Genomic DNA, 13,027 nt, shown 5'->3' with positions numbered 1-13,027 from the left:
AAATAAGTCCTCTTATGTGATGCATCTATAGAATTTGAGAGGAACAATTAATACTTGGAACTGGGCATAGCTCTCTTCCTGCAGTCTCTTCCTGGTGGTAGCCCAATATATGATCACAGGGACTGTACTGATTTCACGAAAACATAATTTTGTATCTGTGCTGTAAATGAGAAAAAAAAAAAGGATATTTATATTTTTCTACCAGATTTATATTTTACTGTTTATTATTTTAAGTATGCCAGCACAGACTAACCCACAGCTTCTGCATCTTTAACTAACAGATTTAAAATAAAAATTTGCTGACACTTCCTGCATCACAGATGTCTAACTTCTGCGCCACAAATTAGATGTGGACATTTTCACATAGCTACATCAAATCAGAAGGCAGTGAGATGAGTTAATGGGTTAAAAAAAAAAAAACAGCTAAGCAAACACAGAGCTCAACTAGGTAAACATTGTATGCAGTGGCTGGAGACTCTGCAGAGAGGATTCTAAATGTACTCCAGTTCATTAATATTCTGTTGTACTGATAAGACATGGATCATATCTAATGACTGTCACAAATAACCCTTCCCTTGCACTCTAATCCATTGTAATGTTTTCTATTATTCAATGCAGACAGAGACCTTTCTTTAGAAACAGGCATCATGAAGATAAACAAACAGTAAGAGAGAAAGAGAAAAAGACAGATACACCATGGCCTACTGATACATTCTTTCACAATGAGCTGTTAAGATGTTTCCAGAACTGAGCTTTAGTAACTTTAAATATGCAGCAGTGCTTTCCTCTGACTGCAATGCAAAATGCTGGGTCTGGGTTTGCACATTAGCTGAAACCAAATGCCATGCATTTAAGACATGTTCCTCCACCTCACACTGCAGTGCTCTGAGGCTGTCACTACAAACAAATGCTAAATAGCTATTGGTCGCCGGAAAGCTAGTGCCATGCAGAAAGCATTAAAATATTAAAGACAGACAATACTTACTCCAAGGTCAGCCCCGGAATCTGTAGCCTTTCCCGCTGGGCTTTCATGGTTGTTATATGTTACCACACTCTATTGTAACCATGACACACATTCCCTGCCAGCGTCCTGGTGATGACAGAGAGCCAAAACGAACCTCTCTAAAGGACTGGACTAACAACCTCTCGAGGGGGAGGGGGATCCTGCAAGTTTGGGTCCTTCCACCTCTAGCGTAATCAAGAGCTGTCAGCGGCTTTCCTCAGGTTAACGGCGGTGCACACTGCACTGATTTCGTTAAGAGAATGAAGCTTGCAGCTCTGCATATCAAGTAATTGGTTTCTGATTTTTTTTTTTTTTTTTAAAGAAAGTCGCTCCACTCACAGACCCACTTTTCACCTCAGTGAAATGAAGAGTTCTTTTCGCCATGCAGACTGGGGGGAAAAATAAAGCCACAGTGTCATACTTAGAAGAGTTTATCTCAGCAAACGTCAGCTATTCCCCACATCCCTGCGATGCTCAGGAACAGCATTTGGCCACCTAGAAGAGAATGCACTCACACTTTCCTTGGAGTTAACAAAATCACTCATATTCCACAAGAGATGAGGAACAGTGCCAGAAGAAAATCATTTGATTTCTTTTTTTTTTTTTTCTATATATGGCAATCATCAGTAAGAGGAATAAACTAAGTGTGAATCTGGGGGAAGGTGAGCCCTGTCTTGAGGCAGAGACTTGTGTGTACTGGCAAAACCCAAGATGAGAAATACCAACCGGAAATGCAAGAGACAGGAGCTCACATTTCTGTTTTTGAAAAGCTGGTTTTTAAGAACATCTCAGTGTTCCATATTTTACAGAAGCAATCTAAGATGAATTAGGAAGGAAAGAGACAACATATACTTTGAAAGCCTAAAAGTTTCATCCTGTATTTATCTCAGGAACACAGTTTTTCACAGTATTCCTAAGTTGGAACTAAGTGTACTTCCATTGTTGTATATGAAGAACACATATCTGACTCACTTCCTCTAATGAATTTTAAAATGCTCTTAAAAATTGGCAACCATTGGTTTGTTGAGAAAAAACACTGGAACAAATTAGAACTTGAGTGTATCAAGAATTCTTATTTTCAAGCACTACGAGGCTACACACACACACACACACACAGTACCACCTGGGTGAAGGGATGATGTTTAAGTAGTTGTTTCAAAGGCTGTGGTGATCAAACTCTTATCTTTCCACAGATGAAGAAACTAAGGGTGCACATGTAGAAGCCAGGCCAGGATAAGATCCTAGAGTATTTATTCTTATCCCAGAGACCTTCATAGACAGGGAAGCCATATATGGTTATTCAGGTTGGGTCCTGTACAAGGGGGCTAGGCAAGGGGGGAAATGGGCTGAAATCCAGTCTTCTCCCCACTTTGCCAACCCTGCACTTGGCTCTGGGCTGCTTTTACCCCATTTTTCTCATTTTCATGAAGTCATGTGACCTTCTAGAGACCACCTGCTTCTAACTTTACTAAGGTACACGTGGGCTAGTGGAGGTTTATGTAATAGCCTAGAACCCTTTACTAAACCCTCCTCTATCAATTACTCTGTGACACTTGTTAGTAACTATTCACCAAATGCACTGAACTAAACAACTCTTCTTTTAGAGGCAACAAATCCTTACTGGAAATATAGACATTGGGATAGTCACTGCTTTATAGGAGGCAGACAGAAATGTCTAAAATACATCTAATTTAGTGTAAAAAAGCATGACAAGAAGAAATCACAGAGGTAGTAGGGAATATAAAGAATGAGGGACCAACTTAGGAAAGTTAGGGAAGGTTTGAAAGCATAAGTGTTATAAACCAAAGGACAATAAAAAAGAAAGAAAAATTCAGTTACCTATACCAAAACAATAGAGCTAAATTATCACATTCTTTAATCTTTTAAAGGAGCTCTCCATTTCAGGAAACACATTAGAATATTATTCAACAAACTTCTATACACAGATTTTAAGTGCATTTCAGTTTTATATGAACCACAAAACATTTTCACATGTATTTCATTGTAATATCCCTAATTTAACATATCCCAAAGCAAACTTACCATCTTGTCCCCAACACTCTCACCCCCAAATAACCCTCCTTCCAATGAAAACTATGCAGAATCTCACGACTGAAACCACCCCGATCCAAGATGTGTTTAGCTAGATTGATTGCCTCCTGACTCATCTCTCCACATCCTCCCTAGTACCCTCTTCACTTTATGGGACACAAACTCCAGAGTGATCTTTTCCAGAACATGTCACTCCTCAGGTCAAAACTCTCCAACAGCTTTTCTCTCATTCACAATATGAAACAAACAAACAAACAAACAAAAGAAAAAATCCAGCACACTTGGCTAGATTGATATAGTCATGGGAGGGAATGAAGGCTCACCTTTGAAGGATATCAGAGAATTAGCCCATTAAACTTAAAAAATTCTAAAGCAGGGAGAATCAAGCATCTATCTTGCTTTCCCTATGAACCACACCTTAGAGGTGGGGATGTGATTCTCTTTAGAGAGACATTCTCACTGGTAATAAAGAAGGGATGACAGAATGAGGATACCACCATTTTTCAAACCCAAATAAACCAGTCTGTCTGGGCCATGCTCATCAATGTATGCTAACAACACAGAAAGAGAGGCACAGGACTTGTTTCTTTCTTGAGGCAACACAGGTGAATTAGTCTTACTCAAAATTCATATCACCCTTTGGATACAACCAAGTTTCTGCTTCGGATACAGGGCCAAAGAACATGTTAAGCAATATCACAGAGATCAACAGAAGCTAGATGTGAAAGTCTGAATCAATGACTGGTTTTCTAAAAAAAATTTTAATGGGGTATGGGGGATGGGAGGGAAACTAAAGATTAAAAATGACAAACCAGTTGGAACACAGGAACTTTTTATGGGCCCTGATATCACAGAAATGGCACGCATACACATAATCTGACATTTAGAAAATAATCAGTATGATGTAGATACTACACACACTAATACCCTTTGCATTAAATGTAAGTGTATGTTTGTAAATGTGTGCATATACAAATGTGTATAGACAGTAGGGGTACCTGATGAAACTCATCAATTAATTTTAAGTATAATATTAGAACATGATCACTTTTAATTCCTTATGTTTTAGAGCTATATACAAAAATATTCATAGATGAAATAATATGTGTAGTTTTGCTTCAAAATCATCTGGGAAGGGAGAAAAAATGTAATATAGATGAAATAAAACCTGCTGTGGGTTATTATTTATTAAATCTGGGTGATGGGGTGATTATACCATTGTTTCTACTTTAGTATGTTTGAATTTGTTTCTATCAAAAAATTAAAGAGGAACCTCATCAAGCCTTCAAAGTTCCACATGACAGTCAAAGATCCATACCCACTTGGCCTGCTCCCTGTGAGTCTCTTTGGTACCCCTGACTCTTTTCCACATATTCCAACACACTGCTACCTCAGGCCCTTTGTGCTTACTGCCCTGGGATGGTTTATTTCTTAAGGGTACCACGAAGGGCCCATGTGTTAAAAACTTGGTGACCAGTATGTGGTGCTATTGGGATATTGTGGAGGTGGGGCCTAGTGGAAGGAAGGTTACTAGGGACATGCCCTGGAAGGGGACAATGGGACCCTGTCCCTTTCCCTTACTGCCTGGCCACCATCAAGTAAGCAGCATTACTGTGCCACACACCCTCTGCCATGGTGCTCCACCTCATCACAGGCCCCAAAACAAAGGAGTCCACTGACCATGGACTCAAATCTCTAGAACCATGAGGCAAAATCAAACCTTTCTCCTTTTAGGTTGATTTTCTCAGGCATTTTGTCACAGTGGTAGAAAACTGACTAACACATGCTCCTGATCCTGGAACTCATCTCTTCAGAGGAGTCTAATATCCTGCTCCTGACCCTCCTTCCCACCTCACCAGATGGCCCCACAGGAAATGCAGGACTCCCAGATTTAGTGTTTCCTTCTCTTCATGTTGAGGCATTTTTCTCCTTAGCTTTTATCATCACCTGACATACTTTATATCCATTTACTGTCTGTCTTTCTGTATCAGAATGCAGGCTCCATGAAGGCATGTGTGCTGTGTGTTGTTCAGAGCTGTATGTGTCCAGGGCCAAGAACAGCCACACGAGTATTCCAAAAATATGGCTGAAGATGAATGAATGACCTTCTTTATATTGTCAGACACAATTCTGTGCTAGAGAGGCATGAGGAGGAAAGATAAGGACAGAAGCATCTTCCACTGTTTCACACATCTCTCTCATTCATATTCTCATTACCTCTTCCCAATTAAAGAGATTTGTCCTCCTTTTTTCCTATAATTGTAGCTTTACACAGCATAGATCAGCATAGTGTCAGAATAATGAACTCAGAGAGTGACCTCCAAGAAACTATGGAGTTGGGTAATGTTCAGGTAACACACACAGAGCGAGAAAGGCCTCTGCTGGACAGAAGGCACGTCATGGACTAGCTGTGTATGTGTGTGTGTGTTAAGGTTACACAAGAGTAGTGTGATGTGTTTGGGTGGGTGTGGGGAGAGAGGACAGTGTTTTAAACTACATAGGTATGACTGAGAAGACATACATAAACCTAGGCTGAAGTTAAGGAGTCTTCTCTTATAAGGATACCCTCTGCTGCATTATTGGTACCAGTATGGATCTTGAACAAATCCATCGTCATGACTTAAGGCTGGGTCTTTCCATGTATTCTATAGAGCAGTGTTTCTCAACCAGGCTTGGCAGTATCTGAAGACATTTTTGGTTTCGCATCTTACATCAGAGGAAGAGGGCTGCTGCTACTGGTATCCAGTGGGTACAGGTCAGGGATGCTGCTTAACATTCTACAATATACAACATAGCCCCTTACAACAAATAACAGTGTTGTTCTAGACACTGTGTTCCAGAGATAAGGGTCGATTTCTACAGGACATTCAGTATCAATGACCAGTTTTAAATGTTTTGATTCTGATGTCATTACACTCAACTTGGAGTAGTCTTATTTTTTCATTTCTCATTCCATATTTTCTCTCCTGGTAACATTATTAACCCAAATTATATGATTTTTTTTTTTTTGTATATGTGTGTGTGGTGCTGGGAATTGAAGGCAGCACCTTGTGTATGCTAGACAAGCACTCCACCACTGAGCTACACCATCAGCCCCTAACCTGAACATATGTGTACACTTCTGTCCTGTTTTCACAGGGAATAGCCTTTTATAGTCAGAGCCCTAGAAGTGTCTCTAAGTCACAGAGCCTAATTAACCAGGACTTCATGCCACACACAAACAGCAACCTGGATATAGAATTTTTCAAAGCAAAATGCCCCAAAGTACATGTTCCACAGCACTCTGAGGCCAAAGAGACTGACTCACAAGTAATATCAGCTACAGGTATCTGAGGTACCTGGATGTGGGATTTCAATATAAGGGACTTGACTTTCTGATGATAGGGACAGATCTCCCCAATTCAGTATTTTTTTTCTTCTTCCCTAAATTGAAGATTCTACAAGGAATATGCAAAATACAGAACTCAGAGTGAAAGTGACCATCACTCCCTGTCTTCAATTTATCTATTTTTCCTCAAAGACAAGCACAGTTGAACAAAACTTTCAAAGAAGGTGAATGTGTGTGTTCTATACTTTTATCACATACAGTTATCACAGTATGGATTGGACAGAAGCATGAACACTATCATTCTTCAATAGCTGATATTATTCATGTAACAAATTTCTATTTAGCAGTGCATGCTCTGGGTGTAAGAGAGACAGCAGTGGATGAGACTGAGTACACATCGATAGAGTCCATTAATTCAGGAAAATAAATAAGGACATAGATAAGATCATTTCTGGTAATGCAAGGCACCACCATCACAGGATGACAGAATCAAGGAAAAGATGATGTCTTTAGATCAGGGCTCTGAGGACTCTGGTATGCAAACTTCATTGGCAGGGTGAAATTTGCCAGCCCATGAAGTGTCAGGAAGAAAATGCGGCAGTAAGGAGACAGCAATTGCAAAGACTCTGAAGCTGGAACAAGCCTGGCTCATTTGATGGACATCAAGAAGCCCATGTGTGATGAACAGTCACTCAACAAATATTTACTCAGCATTTTTTACCACGCATGGCATTATGGGGGATACAAAGACGGACCACACTTAAGTTTGGTTCCTGAGGACTGAATCATGTAGCAAAGCAGGAGGAGGGTACAGTCAAATTTAAAGGCGGAATCAGATTTATGTTCTAGGTGCTGGTTTGATTTGGGGGTGTCTTTTAATAAGCACAGTGAACTTTTCGAGTAGGACTCTATGAGAAGTTGTTTAATGGTTTCTAAGGACTCTTTATCATTTCACAGGGCAGGTAACATGAGGCAGTCTGCATGTGATCATCCACTGAGGGACACACAGTAACTTCTTCCTGTAGCCAGGACGTTAGAGGGAGGAAAAATGATGGAAGCGATTCTGTGATGGGGGGACATGATGAAGAAAGATCCAGACAGAAGCATCCCTCACTCTTTCACACAACTCTCTCATCCATTCTCTCTCATTCATTCATATTCTCATTACCTCCCCTTTCCTGCTCCCTCCTCTTCTTCCTTCTCCAAACAACATGAGGCCTTTTCCTGCCAGGCAGAGGGTTTATCACTGGCATTTACACAGCTTACTAAAGATATTTTAAGATATCTAAGGTGTCAAATTTACCACCAGCACACCTCTTCTCAAGAAACTGAGGAGGACATGCTCCTCCTGAGCCAAGAATTAAACCATTCAAGAAATGCATGAAGTCAAGGAAAGGGCAGTACATAGACAGAAGCCAAGGGAGTCACCAGCATGATGGAAACCAAACCATGGTGAAAGGAAATCCCAAGAAATCTGCAGCCATGCAGGAGGCCACAGAGCACCCCATCCAGCCAGGACCAGAACACAGAGGGCCCAGGATGCTGCTTCAGAGAAGATGCACCAACAGGCTATCTGATATGTTTGACAGTATGGAAAGTACAAATAGAGGCTTCCTAACTACTGCAGAATATGGGAAGGATCCAGAATGGCTACATAAAATCTAGCAAAGAGAAAAACACCCCAATTATTAACTTCAGGAAAAACACAAAGTTATAAAATAAAAAGAGATATGATCAATAGAAAAATGGGCAACCCCCGCATTATAAACAGCAAATAATGGCCCCTCTAAAGATATTGCAATCCCCAGAATCTATAAATATATTATTTTACAGAGCAAATGGGACTTTGCTGATATGATTAAGGGTGCTGAGATGAGACAGTCTATATTGTCTTGTGGACTGCCTGTAATCAGAAGAGTTCTTATAAAGGGGAAGAAGGAACCAAGAGAGTCACTGAGAGAGGGTAACAAGGTGGGAGCTGAGATTGAGTGATGCGACCAGGACCAGAGACTAAGGGCAGCCTCTAAAAGTTATGAAAGGGAAGAAACAGATTCTCCCATAGAGCTTCCAGAAGGGAGACAGACTCTGAGTCTAGACACATAGGACTCATTTCAGACTTCTGATCCTCAGAACTATAAGATAATAAATCTGTGTTATTTTAAGACACTGAGTTTACAGTAATTTGTTGCAGTGACAATAGGCAATGAAGATGTACATAACTGCAATACTATAAACATTAAATAACAATTTTACCAAAATCCTATTTTAACAGTGCTACCGCTATTTGGGGGAATTGGGGAATGGAAAAATAATACGGTATAGAATGAGGCAGTACAAGAGTTAAGTCTTTGGGTATCACAAATAGAGTCAATATATAAAGGGCAAAATTGAAAATAAGAAAGAGCAAACTAAATGCATTATTGTGAAACGTAGAGAACATTATTAAAGAGCTCTGAGGGAAGCAGGACTGAAGGGTGGGAGGGGTGAGGCAGGATGACAGTTTTTCATAAGCCTGGCAGTATTATTTAATTTTTAAAACTCAACATATACTTTGATAAGAATAAAAATTAATGTTAAAAAGAAAGGAGATTAGCTGCCAGAAATACTAGTAATTCCTTGCCATATCTCTGAATTTTACTGTATTCACTTTTATTGAAACATCATCTAATTTCCTTACACTTGTTATCTACCACATTCAGCTAGACACAGTAGTATTTTAAAACTGGGAGAGAGGTGAACCATTTCCATCTCTTTAAGATTTAGTAATTTTCTTCCTCACAACACTATCTCCCTCGTGATCAATGTGAATCGAAATCTTTATAAACAGAAAGAAAATGGAAAACAAGCAAATAAAATAAAAGGGAATGTGCAGAGAAGCACTTGAAATTGAAGGGGGATTACAAGCCTGCATCCTCTTCTTCACGCGATACAGGCTCCAGGACACAGTGCCATGTTCCGTGGATCAAGACACTTCCCCGGTGCGAACATTTGTGCTGCCTTTCTACCCCAAGTCCCCAGCTGGTAGTAAACTATTCTTTTGTTTCAGATTTTACTCTGGAGTAATACTTTATAACACCCACCAGGCCTGCAATTCAAGTCTTTTTTCCTACCATCTGCAGCCACAGATCCATGTTATGCCAAGTTCCGACAAAGTACTCCCTGAACACAAGGCCTGGCACCTTCTCTCCATTCCTACGGTAACTGTACTCCAGTTTGGCTTTGGTGATAGCACTCATCTCCTCTGATTACATTAATTGTGGGTAAAACTTAACTCCATGCTCTAAGTTCAGTCTAACCCAGGCAGCATGATCCATTCTCTGATCCTGAGATTGCTTTGAGGACATGTACGTGACTCAAGTCAGGCTACAGACAAGATAAGATATCTGAAGTTGGCAGGTTACATATCTTTGGTTGTCTTGTGACCACCGGAACAGTACCTATAATATTCCTGAAAGGGCAGAGCCAACACAGACAAGAGCAGAAATTAGGTGTGAGTTAAATTGTTCGAGTCATGGATCAAGACATGCCTCATGATGAACACTTAAACTTTCCAATTAGGTGATCCAACAAATCCCTTCTCAAGGCCAGTGTGGGTTGACTGTACTATCACTTGTAACACCAAGATTATCAGAAGACTTTGTGAGTTGTATAAATATTTTTGATTTAACACTTTTTTCCCCTAAGAAAATAACTCAACAAATCCAAAGAACCTTAAGACCTAATTTAAAAAAATTTAAACAGAAACAGCATTATTTTGAATAACCCCAAACTGAAAATTACTCAAACACCTATCAACATAAAATGGCTAAGTGCACTGTGGCACATTCACATACTGGAATGTTGCATACTCATGATATTGAATGACCCATAACCACATTCATTGTAAGATAAATCTTAGAAGCACATCAAGCAAAAGAGAGTATAACTGCCCTGTGGAAAAGTAAAATGGTGCCGCCACTTTGGAAAAGGGTATGGCGATTCCTCAAAAGCTTAAACACAAAATGACCTTAGGATTTAGCCATCCCACTTCTGGGACTATCCCCTCCAGCCCCAGATGAAAACAGGGACTCAAACAGGTATCTGTACACACATGTTCACGGCAGCCTTCTTCACAATGGCCAAGAGTGGAAGCAAGACGGTGTCCACTGATGGATGAACAGATGAACAAAATATGGTATCAGCTATATTATGGAATATTTTTCAACCGGGAAAGGAATTCTGATATATGCCATAACAAGGATGAACCCCAAAGGCCTTATGCTAAGTGAAATAAGCCAGTTACAAAAGGTAAAAAGCATTGCATGACTCTGCAGAGTGGCTACGGCTGTCAGATTCATAGACATAGAAAGTGAAATGAATGGCCATTGCCAGGGACTATGGGGAAGGAATAGTAACTTAGTGTTCAATAGTACAGAATTTCGGTTGGGGAAGATGAGAAAACTCTTGAGATGGACGGTGGGAATGGCTGTAATTTATACACTTAAAATTGGTAAAATGGTAACTTTATGCTATGCATATTTTATCACAATTTATTTTTAAAGGGGAAAAGAAAATGTACCTATATTGTCCTCTACCCGACCTGGGCTATTACACATCAGGCAGGGAGGAGTGGAGTGGGGTGGGGAAAGGGAGTGACAGAAAGTACTCAGGGGCTCTGATATACAGATCATGTCTTGTCTTCTTGACCTAAGTGCTGGTTACATGCAAGTGCCCAGTTTGTAAAAATCCCCCAAGCCTGTGAATTTGGGAGTTCCTTATAGTCCTAAGCTGTATCTCTCACAAAAGTAGACTCTACATTAGATGCTTTACAGCTTTCAGACACTCCTCAAATATACTCTCTTTAAAAAGTAATTTAAACTCACTATCATTCTATAAAGAATCTGAAACAGTACATAAGAATACACATGTGCACAGACACACACTACTAAATACATCAAAGTAGAAAAAAAAAAAAAAACTAAGGTAAATCAGTACCAAGGAAACTAGAATAAAAAGAAAGATGTGTGGAAAAATACAGAACTTACACATATAGAAAGCACAGAATGCTAAAGAGTAAAGGGGTCAATTTTATGAGCTGTGATAAAAATAATTAATTAGTTGCTTAACATTATATAGTTAGTAAAAGACTGTTCATTTTCCATGTTGTACTTTTCCAGATCACAGTATGGATAATGAGTTGTTTGACAAAATGATTCTGGCAGCATTTTTCTTGTTAATGGATTCAACATACTTAATCATAAAAAAATTATTGTAATATATTGCCTAAAGTCAGATATATATCAGATACATAAACCAGAAGGTAAGCTAGAGGCAACTGTTGAAGTACTCTGAGTGACATCATTGGTCATAGACAAAATTATTAAAGCAAAATACAGAGAACTTCTGAAGAGACTTCACAAACTACAAAGAACTCTCTAGAGATTATAGCTGATAAAAGGGCTCTCTTCACTTCCATACTTGGCAAGACCATGGTTAGCTCCTCTTCTGAGAAATTAGCAGGGGTATGAAGTGTGTCTTCCATTTTTGTCATGCTTCATTACATGTGGGATGATTTATCATAAACCCCACCATCTTTCTTCAAGAGGTCTACCCACATTGGCAGAGCAACCTTATTAAAGAAAGGGTCTTGGTAACAGGTTACTGCAATGTTGTTTGATTTCTAAATTTTTTTAATTTTCAAGCTGTGAATTACATAACTAAGACACTTTTCATACCTGATGTTCTGTGAGAATTTTATCAATAACAAATGGAGAACTTCTCCACCTCTAGGACTCCAGTTGACTGCTAAAGACAGAGGGGTGTGTGCTCCACCCTTGTTCTCCAGGCATGCATGACTGTGTCCTTCAGAGTCAACTCACGTTCCGAATGCTTCACTTAAAAGTCATCTATGAAGTGAATTAGTGATGAGAAGAAAAGGCCACAGGCCACAGTTAAACTTAGGGAAATGTTATCAGTAACATTTGTGGATACTAGATTTTGAAATCTGGAGAAAGTAAAGTGAATAGCAGGGACACAAATGTTTACACAATCATCAGAACTATTTTAAAAAGGTTCATCTTTCAGAAATGTCATTCCCTGTCATCTCTTGTATAATTACAAATCAAGCACAATTGTTTTATCATAAAATGCTATGGTGACCCAACAACCCATAATAAATGACCTGACCATATATATTTCTTTTTCATTTGAAGTCACAGTAATAAAAATGACAGACTTATCTTACTGGGTACCTTCTGTGCCAAAGACACAAACAGAGCAATGAAAAAACAAATATCATTTCTTTATATTGCATGTTGGGTAACCATCATTTCTTTGGCAAATATTTATTCAGTACCTGCTATGTGCCAATTTCTGGAAATAATAAAAATTACTATTTCTCAGTTTTACTATAAAATGTTTTCTTGGTTTAAAAATAGAATTTTATCTAAAAGATTCTATTTGTTATATTTCTAACATGTGATTTCTAACATTTTAAAATTTTCACTGGGAAAGAGAGGGAGGAAGAGAAGGGAGGAGAGATGATGAACAAGTTGGCCCAAACTTAATTGCCTTAACAACAATATTTATATTGACTTTCATCCTGATAGTTCAAGTTCCACTGAACAAAAAAAAGAGGTGAAATGGAAGAAAGACAAAACTAATAT

The sequence above is a fragment of the Sciurus carolinensis genome, chromosome 6 (genome assembly GCF_902686445.1).
Source record: "Sciurus carolinensis chromosome 6, mSciCar1.2, whole genome shotgun sequence".
NCBI classification, from domain to species: domain Eukaryota; kingdom Metazoa; phylum Chordata; class Mammalia; order Rodentia; family Sciuridae; genus Sciurus; species Sciurus carolinensis.
The sequence above is the reverse complement of the archived record's forward strand: the minus strand, read 5'-3'. Positions refer to the sequence as shown.